The sequence below is a fragment of the Lolium rigidum genome, chromosome 1, assembly GCF_022539505.1.
Source record: "Lolium rigidum isolate FL_2022 chromosome 1, APGP_CSIRO_Lrig_0.1, whole genome shotgun sequence".
Taxonomy (NCBI): Eukaryota; Viridiplantae; Streptophyta; class Magnoliopsida; order Poales; family Poaceae; genus Lolium; species Lolium rigidum.
Genome location: NC_061508.1, coordinates 348,451,958 through 348,467,954, shown reverse-complemented (window position 1 = coordinate 348,467,954; position 15,997 = coordinate 348,451,958). Strand labels below are relative to the sequence as shown.

The 15,997-nt window shown below is 46.8% G+C and overlaps 1 pseudogene; it reads left to right on the top strand.

Annotated features, from left to right (window-relative positions):
• Positions 1-2,775: 2,775 nt before the first annotated feature.
• LOC124664705 lies at positions 2,776-4,197 on the top strand (annotated as a pseudogene).
• The last annotated feature ends 11,800 nt before the right edge of the window (positions 4,198-15,997 follow it).

The window sequence follows — 15,997 nt, the reverse complement described above, 5'->3', positions numbered from 1 at the left end:
GCAGTGAACCAAACGGGAGAACTCCTCGCCCGCCTCGTCGATGTGCCGCGAACCCCAACACCCCCGACCCCCTTCTCAGATCTTGAAGTCGCCGTTGGTCGCGCGTTGCCTCAGCAGGCAGTGGCGTCTTACAGGCGCTCGAGCGCCATGGATCAGGGTTCTCACCCCCTTAGGGAGGCTTGGGCCGGGGGTGGGGGGAGCGAGCGGCCTGGGTGGCGCCAGCGTGTGGTGGTGGGCAGACGCGGAGGTCAGCGCAGTGGGGGGTGAGCTCCAGCAGAGGAGAGATGGGGGCGCAGGGCGCAGGGCGGAGGCGAGGCGGGGGCGCAGGGCGGCGCCGGCGTTGACCAGGATGGGCCCCGCTATGCGTGGGAGAGCCCGTAGCACCGGCAGCCAAATCGAGCCTCACAGGCTCTTCGTGACGAACACAGCAGAAAAGAGGACGAAATTATCTTCTTTTGGAAGGGGTTTACTGCAAAATGAAATTATACAGTGTCTCCGACAGTTTTTTCGGACCGGAGGGAGTATTTTCTTTTGTTACTTTTGAAGCTTTTCCCGTTTGTTATGGTTGTTATCTTATGGATCTTTTGTCTTGTATGATTTCTGTCTACAGAAGTATACTGTCATCATCCTTTTTCTTTTTGCATCATGCATTAGTAAAATATTTGGGAAAGTAACAAAATAATGGCCCATGCCTGGAACATAGTTCTGAAGCGCCAAACTTTGTTTATGTTGTCTAGCTGAGTTGTTGCAAACTGTACCTTATATTGTTTTATGGCTCTTGTGTTGGCCACTTTTGTTTGTGCATCAACCAAACATGAAGCTGCTGTTAAAGGCGATTTTTTTAATAATATTATTATTTTCGTTAATTTTATAAATAATACTCGATTTTGAACTTTTTCAAAAATAATACACCGTTGGGTTAGTGTTCCCCGATTAGTACTAATCGGGTTCCCTGCACCCGAGTGCTAATCGGGGAACATTAACCCGATTAGCATTAAGCACATGCATGCATGCACATGCAGCCTAGGGGTAGTCGGGTTCCTCTACCCGACTAGTACTAATCTAACCCGATTAGTACTAATTGGGTTCCCCTAACCCATGTATTATTTAAAAGAAATTAAAATCGAGTATTATTTGTAGAATTAATGGGGAAAAAAGTATTATTAAAAAAATTAACTGCATTTTTATGGGACCATCTTTTGGATAACAGAGAAACTTGTATGAGTAGAGAATCATGATCATCCTTGGAGATTATCAGAGAAACTTTGTTTATGTTGTCTAACAATTCCCCTTCATTGGCCGACACATGAAACACTAGGAGTAAACTGGTTTCCCCTTTTTTCCTCCAATTTTCCTCCCTGCATAGCGTTGACCCTTTGCACAGGATAAAGTGTATTGACGTGGTTGCCTGTATGTATCTGTATCGTTGGCCTTGCTTCATGATTTTACAGATAAGCTGCATCCATAAAAGAATATAACTTGTTCGCTCCGCCACGACCACGCGAGTCACTGACGCAGCCCTCTGTATTGTGGCACTGGCGACGCAGCTACATTATGTTTTTTTTTGTTTTGTCTCGTTGTCTCTGATCGGTATCCATGTGCACGAACTAGCTCGGAAGTGTCATGTCAAAATGTTGTTGTTTTACTGTTTAGTGGCCATCCCATCGGTGATTCTCTGATGCCCATATCCTCGATCACATATTAACTGGTGGGAGCACTCTGGCGGGTGGTGGCAATGGGGTGGCACCCTCAGGTAGCTCTCCTACACGCACAATAACCTTCGTGTTGACTCGCTGCCCTGGTAGATGATGCGAGGTTGGAGGGAAGGCGGCAATGCTGGACTGCTTGGGCGCTGCACGCAAGTTGGTCGACCAAATATGTTCATAGGCATTTTTCCAAGAATATCATGAAGTTTTTTCATGATGTTTTGTAATTGTATTTCCCTTCTGATGCATTATTATTTTGAAGGCCGCCTCCTGGATCATTATTTGGTTGCTCAGTTCTTGTGTGTATGGCACTAGTTGTCCACTTGAAGCATTGTATAACAGCATAAGCACTAAAAAAATTCAAGTGTATAAATCTCAAAAACAAAGAGTTGTGTCTCTGCTGATCTACATATCTTGTATGTCTTTTTTCAGTTGGGAACCATGTTGACCAGATCAAAATAACAGCTTATTAGTATGCTATACTGATATACGTTTCACCAAACTTTGCCGTTGTTGTCAATTACCAGCCAGAAGCTCCACTGCCAGCACGACATTTCCTCTTAAGTTCATGCGTCATAAAGCTCTTAAGTTTTTCAATGATATTTTACCATTTTCCCTTCTGATGCATTATTTGAACGTAGATTCCTAGTTTAATATTTGGCTGCTCGAGCCTTGATCCATATGAACTAGCTGTTGCTTGTGTGTGATTGTGTCCACCAGTAAAATCTAGTGTATGGTCACTGTAAATAACTAAAAAAATACGTGGGTGCTGCTTTGAAATATATTTCATGCTTGTTTTTTAAAAGTCGGAAGCCATGTTGAACAATTCAACCAGTTATAAATAACAAGTCTGCTAGTCCTAAACAAATATTACCCTGCAAGTGACAGGGTGTTAGTACCATATCCTGATATGGGTTTGACCAACCTTGCTGCCTGTCCATGTGCTGGTCTTAAGATTTAAAACAAGGAAGCATGCCAGAAGCCTAGAAAAGGCATCGCGTTGATCATAGAAAAAGAAGCATTGACCTTCCAGCACGTTGTCAGCATTGGCACCCTAATCTTGTTGCTGTAGATTCGAGATCTGGAGTTTGGCCCTGCTACAAGCAAAGCCATGGCCTCCAAACAGATGCTACATATGAGTCAAGGACAACGGGAAACAAGCTATGCTCTCAACTCCAGTACTCAGGTGCCTTCTCCTTTTTTGATTAACCCACTAATACTGTTTCGATCTTTTATTGCCTACTGATTTGTTCTTTGATACGTGCCTTCTATAAACTATTTCAACAACAACTTACTCGTTACATGGCTTGTATTGCTGAGATTCAAAAGAAGAACTAGGGAAGTTAACAAGCACGCCATCTAGCTAAAAGATTAACCTAGATTTTCTGAAGAATTAGAACTCGATTACAGAACGTTCACCAGAACAGGATGAAGCCCCTGATAGAAGCGGCCATCGTTGACTTATGTAGCAGCAACACCACCTCATCTCCTGGTACGATGCTGGTCACGGACTTGGGCTGCTCCTCTGGCCCAAACGCCCTAGTTCCAGCAGGCTCCACCGGAAGTATGCATGCTCCTCAATGACCTTCCTGACAATGATTTCAACACGGTTGTGAAAAGCCTGGTCATTTTACGACTGACTCTTCACTTCTGACTCCTTGCATCTTGTTTGCTCGTCCAACAGCTTGCATTGGGTCTCAAAGGTGCGAGTTTGGTAGTGCTCAATGGATCGTTCCATTACAGTACTCATCGACTCTGTAAGAAAAATCTTGCCTTTAATTTACAGGCCCCTGAAGATCTAACGAGGAACCAGATTCCGGCATATGACATCGATGAGCATGCCAGGCGTGATAGGCTCCCTATTGTCCTTGAGGCTTACGCAAAACAGTTCAGGAAAGATTTTACACTTTTCCTAGAGCTGAGAGCCGAAGAATTGGTCCAAGGAGGCAGAATGATCGTATCTCTCGTCGGGCGGTCTAATGTAATCGCCACCAAATTCTCTCACGTTTTGGAAATTGTAGCTCAGATTCTAAGTGTCATGGTTTTAGAGGTACTTTTCTTTACTTTTTCAAGCATAGCATTTTATCTTTTGCAATAAAAAATGCAAGCATGTGACATCCGGATCTTATGGTTTGCTTGACAGGGTGTGATCGACAAAGCAGCATATGATTCTTTCTACATACCTAATTATTCAGCTTCCAGCGAAGAGTTGAGGGAGATAATCCAAGAAGAGGGTTCCTTTTGGATCACGGATATGCGTGTGCATGAGATTACAGCCGATGCAAATCTTGCTCTCAACACCCCAAGCAGGTTTTTGAATTTTCTAAGAGCTTTATTTGAGCCAACATTATTAGTTCAACATTTTGGAGATGTCGTGGATGAATTCGTGAGGACTGCGGAGCGTCGCTGGAGCCTTGATGGTAGCTTGCAAGAGGAGCATTCCAGAGGCCATGTGGCTACGCTGTATGTATCCCTTGCTGTGCTACAGTGATCTGGTACCTGAAGGTACACCGCATTTGATGAGATTAACTATTGCTTTCTCTGAGCAACACTCTGCCCACTTCATTATGTAAACTACATCTGCGGATGATGGCGGCGTCGGTCGACGTCGTTACCTTGTCGAAGGCGTCATCTTTGCCCGTTTTGGGACTACACTCAGCGAGTTGGGGATGCGCGGCTGCCGGTGAAAACCGTGCTCCGACCACGGTTGGCGGACGATGGCGACGTGTCGCGCCGCTACCTTCTTGAAGGCATCGTCGTCGCAGTCTGCGGTTTCTCACTCGTGCTGCTCCGGGGGAAACCCTAGGTCCGGGTCTTCCGGATCAGACGATGGCGGCGCGCCCTGCGTCGTTCTACCTCTTGGGGCATCGTTTTTGGAGTAGCTGCTGGATGTTGACGGATGTCGGTGGAGTGGTATTCATCTACCACATTGTTCGCGCTGAGGCTCGGTGGCATGGTGCTGCAGGGTATCGACGACAGATGCGGGATGATGTATGCGTGCAGGATGGCGGAGCCGTCTGGCGTCATGGTGGCATCGACGGCAGGTCTTGCAAGATTAATGCGATGATCTCTCTTGAAGATGGAGTCGAGAAAGACGGCGGTAGCAACTTCTGTGGCGTGTGCGTTGGCATGCGCGGAGAGTCTGCTTGACTGGATGTGCTTCTCACCTGCTATTGGGCGGTTTGGGAAGTCATTTGGTTTTTGGATGATGTCAGTTGGTGTATTGTCACCCCCTTCATTCCATTGTAGGTCTAGTGAGGTGGCTTCGAGGTTGATTTTTTGTATTGCTTCTTGTAAGGTTTGCGAATAATCTAATAAAAAGTCGTGTGCATCCTTTGGATGCAGAAGCTAGGGCGATTTTTCCCCCTTTTCGAAAAAAATGTGAACTATCATTCATATCGATTGGCCTGCGAACCTAATTGTGATGTATGCCAGACACGAATTCAGCCTGATATTCGCGTTTAAGAGTATATTGCACTTGTTTAATCTGTTTTAAGATATTTTAGCATCCCCTGAGTTCAGTTCCTTACCCTTTGAAATATGTTAAGGGTAGGCATGTCTGATGATGATGCCGCCCGTGCAAGATATTAAGTATCTCCCAAAAGTTACCAGATCCATGTTAAATTAGTTTCCATAGTGCCTTTTGCTTCTGATGGTGGCGAATCAACGTGCTTGGGTAAGATTTGGGAGCCCCTACCAATACAAGGAAAAAATACTAGTTCGGTCCGGAACGCTCACCAGCTTGATGCTTCCTACAAGATATTACGTGGCACACTTTGGTAGCACTCGGTTTTTCTCTCTTTTGTTCAGTCGTTTTTTAACCATTTTTTTCTTGACCAACTTCTCTAATGGTGACAGCAAAACGGGGCTTAATGAAAGATGATTCAGAAACAGAAATTCGCTTTCTACCAATACTAGAAAATCTCAGGTATCTGAGCGCTAGAAACGGCCAAGGAATTAGATACTCCCCTCAGGTTAATAATACCTGAGGGTAAACCCTTAGGCATTCACGCTCAGGCACCCATGGCCGCTAAAATTAAATTTGTTTCAGAGCTGGCCGTCAGGTTTTATTAACTTGACAGGAAATGTAATCACGTATCTGAGTGCTAGGATCCTCGTCGAGTTTTAATTTGCTGACGGGAGTAAACCATCAAGTTAAAGAATTACCCTTACAGTTTAATACACCCAAGTTAAAGAATTACCTTGCCAGTTTAGCACCATCAAGTTACTAATTATGTTGACTGTTTAATACCTCTATAGGATAATCAATTACCCTGATAGTTCACCTCCACCAGGGAATTAAACTGCTTAATAACTGAGGTAGTATACATGCTCCAAATCCTGTTTTGTCGTCCACACTCCAAATATTTGGTGTGTATTGGACACATTGAACATCATCCAACGAGAGAGAGGAGCCAACCCTTACGCGCATTGATCGAGCTATAGCTTCTGTGGATTGGGACCTCATGCACCCGGACTCCTTCTTGCAGGCGTTGTCCTTATCGGTTTCGGACCATGCCCCGATCCACCTTTCGCTGAGCGCGGCTTTCAAGCCAAAGAGAAGGTTCAAATTTGAGGCCTCCTGGTTAAACCTGGAGGGATTTGAGGCTGCGCTTAAGGAGGCTTGGGTGTGCGACCCTAGCATTGTTGACCCTTTCAAATGACTGGATGCCCTGTTCCGAAATGCGGCGGAGTACTTCCAAGCTTGGAGTGAGAAAAGAGTTGGAAACATCAATCTTAAGATGGCTATGGCGAACACTCTGCTTCTAAGGCTCGATGTGGCGCAAGAGTCGAGAGCTGTTTCGCATGCGGAGGGGTGGCTGAGGAGAACGTTGAAGCATGCGGTGCTAGGGATGGCGTCCCTTGAGCGCACCATTGCTAGGCAAAGGTCAAGAGTACGGTGGCTCCAAGAGGGGGATGCAAACACCAAGCTTTTTCATGCCGTGGAAAATGGGAGGAGAACAAAAAAACTTTATCGCCGCGGTAAGAGTAGGAGAGGAGATGGTGACGGCGCAAGAGAGAAAGAACGAAGTTTTCACCGAGGCATATGAGAGACTCATTGGGAGCATCCAAAATAGAGAGCACACTATAAATCTGGAGGCCTTAAACATCCCAGTCGCGGATCTAGGAGAGCTGGACTCCATGTTCACGGAGGAGGAGGAGGTCTGGAACACGATACGTGAGATGCCGAGTGATCGGGCGCCAGGGCCAGATGGTTTCACTGGAGCCTTCTACCATAGGGCATGGCCAACTATTAAACATGACATCCTTTCCGGTCTCATGAAGCTTGGAGTGGGTGATGGGAGAGCCTTTGCCAGACTAAATCGAGCACTGATCACCTTGATCCCTAAGAAGCCGGATGCTTTGGAGATTAAGGACTATAGACCCATTAGCCTTGTGCATAATTTTGCAAAGCTCTTCTCGAAGACCATTGCAAATAGACTCCGTCCTAGACTGGGAGAGATTGTGAGCATGAATCAACCCGTGTTCATTAAGCGCCGAAATTTGCATGATAACTTTGTGCTCGTGAGGCAAGTGGCCAGGAAGATTAACATGACGAGGCACACCGGTGTGCTTCTAAAGCTTGACATCGCGCGTGCTTTCGACTCTATTTCTTGGAGTTTCCTTTTTGAGGTGCTGAGGAGAATGGGTTTTGGAGAAAGATACTTGAAGTGGGTAGCGCTGCTGCTTTATACTGCCAACACGAAGGTGATGGTTAATGGAGTGCCGGGAGACCGCATATACCATGGCAGGGGTTTGAGACAAGGAGACCCCACCTCTCCAATGCTTTTTGTGGTGGCAATGGAGGTCTTGACGGTGACGGTCATTAAGGCCGTGGAGGAAGGTTTGTTTGGGGAGCTGGCCACCATTTCACCCATGCAGAGGATCTCGGTGTACACAGATGATGTCGTTTTATTCCTCAAGCTGGTTTGCGGGGAGTTAGAGGCGGTGAAACACATCTTGAGTCTATTTGGAGAGGCGTCAGGGCACCATGTGAACTTTAGAAAGACTACAGCCACGCTGATTCGTGGAACACATGAGGAGGAGGAGAGGACGACTAGGATACTGGGATGTGAATTGGCGGCCTTCCCGATTAGATATTTGGGGCTTCAGCTGGCACTCCGTCCCCTCACTAAGGCGGAGTGGCAGCCGCTACTGGATCAGGTCACCAAGAGTGTCCCGGCGTGGCAGAGGGGACTGGTAAGGAGAGAGGGGAGACTCGTTCTGATTAACTCAGTAGTGGCAGCGAGAGCGGTGCACCAAATGGTGGTTGCAGAGGCCCCAGCTTGGATGCTGGAGGAGATAAATAAATGGATGAGGGCTTTCTTTTGGGCCGGAAAAGATGAAGTCCAAGGAGGATAGTGTTTGGTGGCATGGAGGAGCATTTTCAAGCCAAAGGAGTTCGGAGGATTGGGGTTCAAGGACCTCAGACTGCAGGGCCTCGCCTTTAGAGTGAGATGGTATTGGTTTAGACGCACAGATCCGGAGAGGCCATGGCAGGGCCTACCCGGGCTAAACGACCCAGAAGCCGCGTGAGTTTTCCAGAGCCTGGCATAGTTTATGGTGGGAGATGGGCGTTTGATTTATTTTTGGAGGGACAAATGGATTAGCCGATACACAACGGAGGAGCTGGCGCCGGAGGTTTTTGCCGGGTACCCACCAGGAGGAGGAAAACCCGCCTAGTGGCGGAGGCGTTGCATGAGGATGGATGGATAGACGATATACAAGGGGAGATGTCCGCTGAGCTTTAGATGCAATGCTTGAGCTTGTGGGAGGCCGTGGAAGAGGTGGAGAGAGATGGCACGAGACCTGACCGCATTGCATGGTAAGGCGCGGAATCAGGAACCTACACGGCGAAGGGCACCTATAAGATGATTTGTCAGGGAAGCGTCCGATGGAGCATGAGTGAGCCGGTGTGGGGCTATTTCTCCCCCATGAAGTGCAAAGTGTTCGCATGGTTGGCCCTGAGGTATCGCTGTGGACTTCAGATAGGAGGGCGAGGCATGGGTCCAGGAGCATCCAGATACGTGCTATACATGCCTGCAAGAGGAGGACAACGTCGATCATATTCTATCCCTTTGCCCTTACGTGAGACAGGTGTGGTGCAAGGTCATACATAGTGCGAACCTACGGATTGCAGATCCGGGGTATACAGGAAACCTACAGCGATGGTGGACGGAGGCCCGCAAGCGAGTGCGGAGGATCGACAGGAAACGCTTTGACTCGATGGTCATCAGCACGACGTGGACGCTATGGACGCAGAGGAATGCGAGGGCTTTTGGAAATGTGAGGGAACAGAAAACGGTAGACCAAATATTAGTGGAGATTAGAGAGGAGTTCTACCTCTGGGAGAGGGCCAAGAGAGGAGGGAGGCTAGGTATAGCAAGAGAGTAGGCCTAGGCGGAGGGAGGTGGTGTGCGTGTGTCTCAGCACTCGTGTGCTTTCTTGTACTTTGTTTTGCTTCTTCTTCTATAAAGATAAGGCACGCTTTTCGCGTGCTCTCGAAAAAAAAAGCGATTCATACGCTTTAATTTACCTGATAGAGTCTGGTATGCTTTTACTATCTGAAGATATTTATGACTAAATGTACCAGCTGCCCTACCCATAAATATAATACTCTAGGACACAAATCAAGGTGTTAGAATTTTCATCTATCATGCGCGGCCGGCAGTGGAAACCATGGTTAGCAAACATGTTTCAGGAGAAATATACTCCCTCCGTTCCTATATATAAGGTGTATAATTTTTGGCATAAAAATTAAGAAAAGGATATGGAGGAAAAATTACACAAGGTTTTGGCGGGATTGATCCTAGGCAATTGACATGAGAAAATATAGGAGTTTTTTTTTGACAATAGAAAATATAGGAGTTTTCAAAAGATATTGAAACACAATCAAGTCTCTGAAAAAAATGTCCATGCAAGTTGTCCAACAGAATATACCTTATACTTTAGAGACTTTTCTAGAAAAAATTACACAATTATATCTAGGAACGGAGGGAGTATTACAATCTGCCTCTACTATATCATGCTAGTATAGAAGGACCAGTGATTTTCTCCAAACAAGAGTACGCTCATACAATGCCCTAAATTTGTGCAGCCAGTATAAGTAGTGAAACCATGATTCTTCTTCCCATACAAGCTCACAAATTTTACTGATAGCAAAAATAAACAAAATGATGGGCCACCCAGAAGTTATGAACCACGAACAATCAATCAGTAATACAAACTATGAACAAATTGTGTCAACCAGTTAAAAAATCTAGTAAGATTCTTCCAAAATTCTGCACTTGACACATAATTACAAAACCAGCACATATAAAATGTTTAAATGTCGTAGAGTTCCACAGAACACAAACTACATGCACGAGAAGACAAAGCACAAAATGAGATGGACAACTCTATAGCTAGCGCACCGAACCCAGTTTCAACATCTACATATAAAGGGATCAGTTAACTCCAATTCACGGACATGGCAGATATCAGAAATATCCCGAAGACATCTATCAGTCGTAAAGTGAAACCGAGCACCTCTTGAAGCCTTTTTCTCAAGCTGAAGCAACCTCTGCTGTTTTGCAATAAATACATCGTCAATGGTTTCAACATGAATTTTCATTAACTCTAGCTCTCTTGCGTTCAGTACAAAGAACTCAATGAAGTTGACTTCAGACGCAATGCCCCTATAAGTTTCCAGTACGATTGTCTTCACACACATATCAAGACATCCAATATCATTTCGGTGTTTATGGCGCCAAAAATTCTTTGGTCTTCTTGACACTTTTACATGCGCTGACTGAAAAAAGAGAGCATGGACAAACAAACAATAAACCAACTCATGACAGTTAGTATACGAAAAGAGAGATGAACACTATAGCATACGAGGGAAGAACGGTTACCTCATTCTGAATGTACAACTTCTCCAAGCACGGAAAGCATCTCAAAAAGCAAATAACCTTATTGAGATCTAGAGCAGGCCTATGAACAACTAAGGTCTTGACAAGATATGCCAGGCCATTGGCACGCACACGCTTTATCAATACAGAAATACAATATTAGTACATCTCTAAAAATGCAAACGATATGTCAATTCTTGGCACATATTGCAATAATGCTGCTTATTAGAAGTACCTTAATAATCCTGGTGAAAGAGGGGTTCCCATTATTAATGGACCCAATGGTCTCGAGCTTAGGCGCGGAGATTACAGATACCTGGATGTCATCGAATAGATGCAAACAGAACAACCTTTCAAGACAGGGGGCATTCTCGATTATGAGGTTAAACTGCGGTTCATGCATACAGTTATCATAACGTGTGCGCACGCTGATGCTTCTAAGTCTAAGGGCATTGATCCGGAGGCAATGGAATCCCGAGGTGTTGTAAATCAGCAAGCACTCGACGGCGGGGCACCCGGCAATCAAGCGGTGAATGGAGCACTCTGAAATTTTGGCCCACTGGAGCATGAGATGCTTAAGTTGGGGGAAGTGAAGGCCTTGGACAATGTCGTCGTGGAGTCGGCATCCTCCGAAATTGGCAAGGAGGAGGGTGCCGGCAAATCGGAAGGTGGACGCCGGCGGCAGTGGCACGAGGTGAGCGCTCCATGAGTAACGGGGTTTTGTTGGTACGTAGAACTCGAGGTCCTCGAGGTTGTCGAGGGTAGAGGACCGGAACAAGGCTTCCACCCTCGCTTCCGTGCAACCGTGGCCCGTGGGGATGCAGAGGCGGCGGACCGGGGCCTGGTGGGCGGCGAGGATGCGCGACACGACGTGATCAAGGTCGGAGTTTTCTGTTGGTTTGCCGCGGCGGTCGAGGGTAGACGCAGCAAGGCTGCCGCAGTCGAGGTTGAGAGGCGCGGAACGCCAGGTGTGGCGCCACCGGGTCGCGAGGACCTGGGTGCGCGCGCCCTCCTTGGTGGGGAGCAGGGAGACGATCTCGCCGAGGACGGCGTCGGCTACAGAGCTGATGCGATCGGGGCCGGCTCTCTCCTCGTCGCGGGCGGCTCTCTCTTCCGTCGCCGCTGCCGCTGGCTCGAGCGGCGCCCGCTTCCTCTTCTTCGAGCCAGAGACAGTGCCGCCCGCCTCCGTCTCCATGGCAGGCTGGCCGCCTGTGTTGGAGGGAGCAGACATGGCTAGCCTCGTCGTCGGCGGCTGCCTAGGTCTTGGCTGTCGTGCCATTCTTCTTCAGCGTGTCAATGAGCTCGAAAGTAGAAAAAGGCCATCCCGCTTAAGGGCCCTGCGGGGTGCGTCTGTGGATCGGGCCTAGTAGGCCCATAGGATGCCATTGCCACGGCCCACGGATCATGAACGGAGGTTTGTGCTGCCATATGATCAATGCATTTATCTCAAAAAAAAAAAATATGATCAATGCATGGCGATCGTAATTCAGATGCATGCCTGCTGGCTCCTGCTATGTGGGCAGCCAGTGGCACGCGCGGTTGGTAATCTCACTTTCCAAAGTAGAACGGGACGAGGGGCTCCTCTCGGCGACGCTGAGACTGCTCGTTCAATTTGAGTTTATGAATTTTTGGGTGTATGCGTGTGACTCAATTGTCATGCTATAGGTGTACATATTGTTTGTTAGTGTGGACTCCCGCATCGAGACGATTAGTATAAAAAGAAAAATACTTTCATACCGTACTGTTATCTTTATCAATTAATGTTCGCATTCACGCCTTAGGTGTACATTTTTTTTTTGCGAAAGAAACCTGGCATTTTATTTATTCATTGCTGCATAAGTCTTTACAAAGCACATGTGTTGTTATTTGCCGTCGAGACGATTATATATAAGTGACAACTCATTCCATGTCTTATGTGATTTTTTTTTTGTTTCTATCCTTCCCAACTCAACAATCAATATGTGTAGTGTTGTTAAGGTAGGACCATTGTACGTGGTCTTATGCCCATGCTTGATCACACTTTTGTGGTCCGGAGCCGTGTAGTAGAACAAAGTGCATCGACACCAATCCACTTTTGTTAGTACTAGCAAAAGTGCCCGTGCGTTGCATCGAGAAAAAAATAAAACTCAATGCTATGGGTTGAGTTTACAAAGTCAGCTCCTTTATCTATTAGTCTTATCGGCCGGCCGCTATCACCAAATTGTAATCGAGATTTCTGTTGCTCTAACCATATCTCTTGTTTTGAAAAAGTGCTAACGGTCTCACCGTTGGGTTCATCGTATTATTCAGAATCACTGTTGCTCTAAGGCATCTTGGGCCCTGGAGGCGGATTCCCCGATAATGCACTGGTGGGTTGGACAAACCATCACCAAGGCGAAGAGATGGGACCTTTGGATGGCGACTACTCCGGTCCTCAACATGAAGAGACCGGATGGGCGTGAAATTAATCAGATGATCCGGTTGCAATTTGAAGCTTGGAAGACTACGGGTCTCTTCCGCTGAGAGGTGTTTGTCTTCCCGCCACTGACGCTGCTATGGTTGATAGTAGGAGAGTAGGCTTAGGTTGAGGAGTTGTAACTTGATAAGTGATATATTTGTATTCTAAACAAGTCCGCAACACTTTCCTCCTGGTGGTGAACTTTTCACCATGAAGGAACCGTTTCACCTGATCAACAGTTTTTTAGGCGTTTTATGCCTCATGCGTCATTCTTACCGTCACAATTGGAGCATGGGTAAACAAATTTTTAGGAAAGTCGGCAGAACGATTTCGGTCGAGGGACTTGAACCTTTTAAACGTGCTTTTGTCTTGCCGCAAGTAAAGTCAACCATGAACAAATTAATCTCGCCTTCACGTGTAGGAAAATATTGTTTAAAATAGTCACATCAACATAGAATTTCTAAAAATCATAGAAAATGAGCTAAAACTTGAATAACAGGTTATTATTAGACTAATAAGAAATTATATCGGACAAGCTTAATCATCTTCCTTTTCTAAAAAGTAAGTAAGTGATGATTCGTGTTTTGTTTATTTAGGTACCATCCTTAAATTAACTGAAGAAACATAAGCCAGAAAGAGATCTGATCCCCGCGTGGGCGTGGTCCACCTTCATCCCTGATCTTCTCTGATCTACTCCGTAATCACCACCGCGCTTCGTTCTCCTGGCCGCAGGCGGGGCCTCTTTCGTGGCAGCTCTAGCCCGAGCAACTAATCGAGATCTCCCTTCGAATTTCTGCCTCATTCGTCTCTCCTCCCAGCGCCACCAGGAGCGCCCCTCCCCTTTCTTCGCCAAGCTGCGTTTCGCCGTTTCCTCGCCTCCTCCCGCTTCCCCCACCGGGCTCTCTCCGTGTCCCAACACCGCTGGCAGTGCCAATCCAACGCCGTCCAATTAATTTCTCCATGCCGTCCAGTTAATTTCTCCATGTCCATCCATCTAGTTATTTTGAGGGGCTGATAATCCAACCAATATGCGTGTATTTTAAGTTTTTAACCGGTGTAATTCCCTATAAGGACCCGAGGTGGGACTAATAGGGAGAATATAAGTAGACGCTAGATGGAAAGGAACCGTCGGTTCCGAACCGTCGGTTATTGCATCTGGTGGTCGTGAACTGGGCCGATTGAGATGAGATGACATGGGATTGGAACTGCGAATTGGGCCGCTTCGTGCGAGTCTTCGCTCGTCGATGGACATAACCAACCGAACCGGTACCTAGGGGGTAATTGTGAAGTAATATGCGTTTTGGTGGGAGGGCAAAACGGTCCCAAAAAAGCGTTGACGAAACTTTTTGGCAGAAACCTTACCTCCTTTATTATTAGGTATAGATATCAACAGTAGTATTCTGGGAACCAACACCTCGTGAAGGAGGCACGCCTAAAAGGGGTATCTGCCTGATAGTGCTACAAGCTTGGTATGGGAAATTCCATGCCCCAACCGGAAAGGATCGGGTTCAGAGATGAGCCTGGATCCGTGTAACCCGTGGTTCCCCCTAAGCAATACCTATTCAACCCTGGTCAAAACTCTAGGGGTGAACTGAAAAATTAATGAAATGCCTGATTAATACTTGCGCTCATGATTTTGTTCGATGACAACGGTTGGTTTTCCTCTTGTTGTCAATGTTGATATTATTTTTGCTAAAATATTGACCTGAACGATTATTGTTTTCTCGCCATATGTATGATGTTGAGTAAACTTTTTCTACATAAAAAATAATTCCTTCGTACTTTAGTTTATTCTTTCCTCGGAGGTTCATGTGAATTTTCTCTACCTAAGTAACATTGTGTTTGATCACAAATATGATCATACTGGAGTAAGTATTGAGTGATGTTTATAATAGGGGGTTTGTGTACTTTTCCCTTCTGCAAGACCGGAGCTGCCGCGACACTCGTGCCCCCAACAACATGTGGCGCGGTATCAGCATCCATGGCCCCTTCCTGCGGAGCCCCGACGCATGCTCATGGGCCGTATCATCTCCAAACCCATCTAGACCATCCTCATCACCTGCCTCCTTCCAGAAGAATATACTGCGGTGACTGCCTTCGGAATCTCAACCTATATCCATTGAGCTTAAGCGAGGCGACTACTCCAGGCAAGGGACATTGTCTTCATCCATATCCTTCTGGAGAGTCGAAAGGTCGCGCATAGCAATCAAAATACGAACAACGCCCTGACTTCTGAGGGAAACAAGGCCACATCCAGAGTAGAGCCAATAAGAGAACCAACTACCCACAAACCATGAAAATGCCGAACTGTATGCGGGACACCATCAACATGAATCCAAGCTGGCTCCATGACGAAAAGCGGGGTGACATCCTCTCTTCTCCATGAAGAAACCGCCACTTGCGATTTTGCATTCGGGACCCCGGCCCATCTGCATACCGTCAATCCTCGTCAAGTCGTCGGTAGCTAACCAACGCAGTCGGTGCTCCCGAGGGTAACATGTGCGGCTTGTGAACAGAGTCGCGTAGGTGCAAATTAAGCGTCGCATCATTGCCGCACCCCACAAGATAGCCAACAGGTTTAGGAAGCTTCAAATAGGGCACCACACTGTGGGATGAGCTGCATTATCACAAACCAGACAGTAATGAATCACCTTACAATCCTTGGTGTCATGAGTGTTGACAACACACTTCCAACAGCGACCCCCTTCCTCGCCTTAGCGGCCTGAACCCCGATACTAGGAATAAAGTGATTTCCTTTTTGTGCTAGATTTTCCTGCCTGATTTTTTCGCACAACCAAGAAGAGCGTTGACTCTTTTACACGTGACATAATTTGGTGGTTTGTACATAAGGTGCACCAATAGAAGAACAAGAGTTGCCATTCATTTGATCCACTAGCCATTTGCTATGCACGGCGTGCGAGGGACTGGTGCGGCCCTGGTGTCGTGGTTGCTCGGATGCTGCT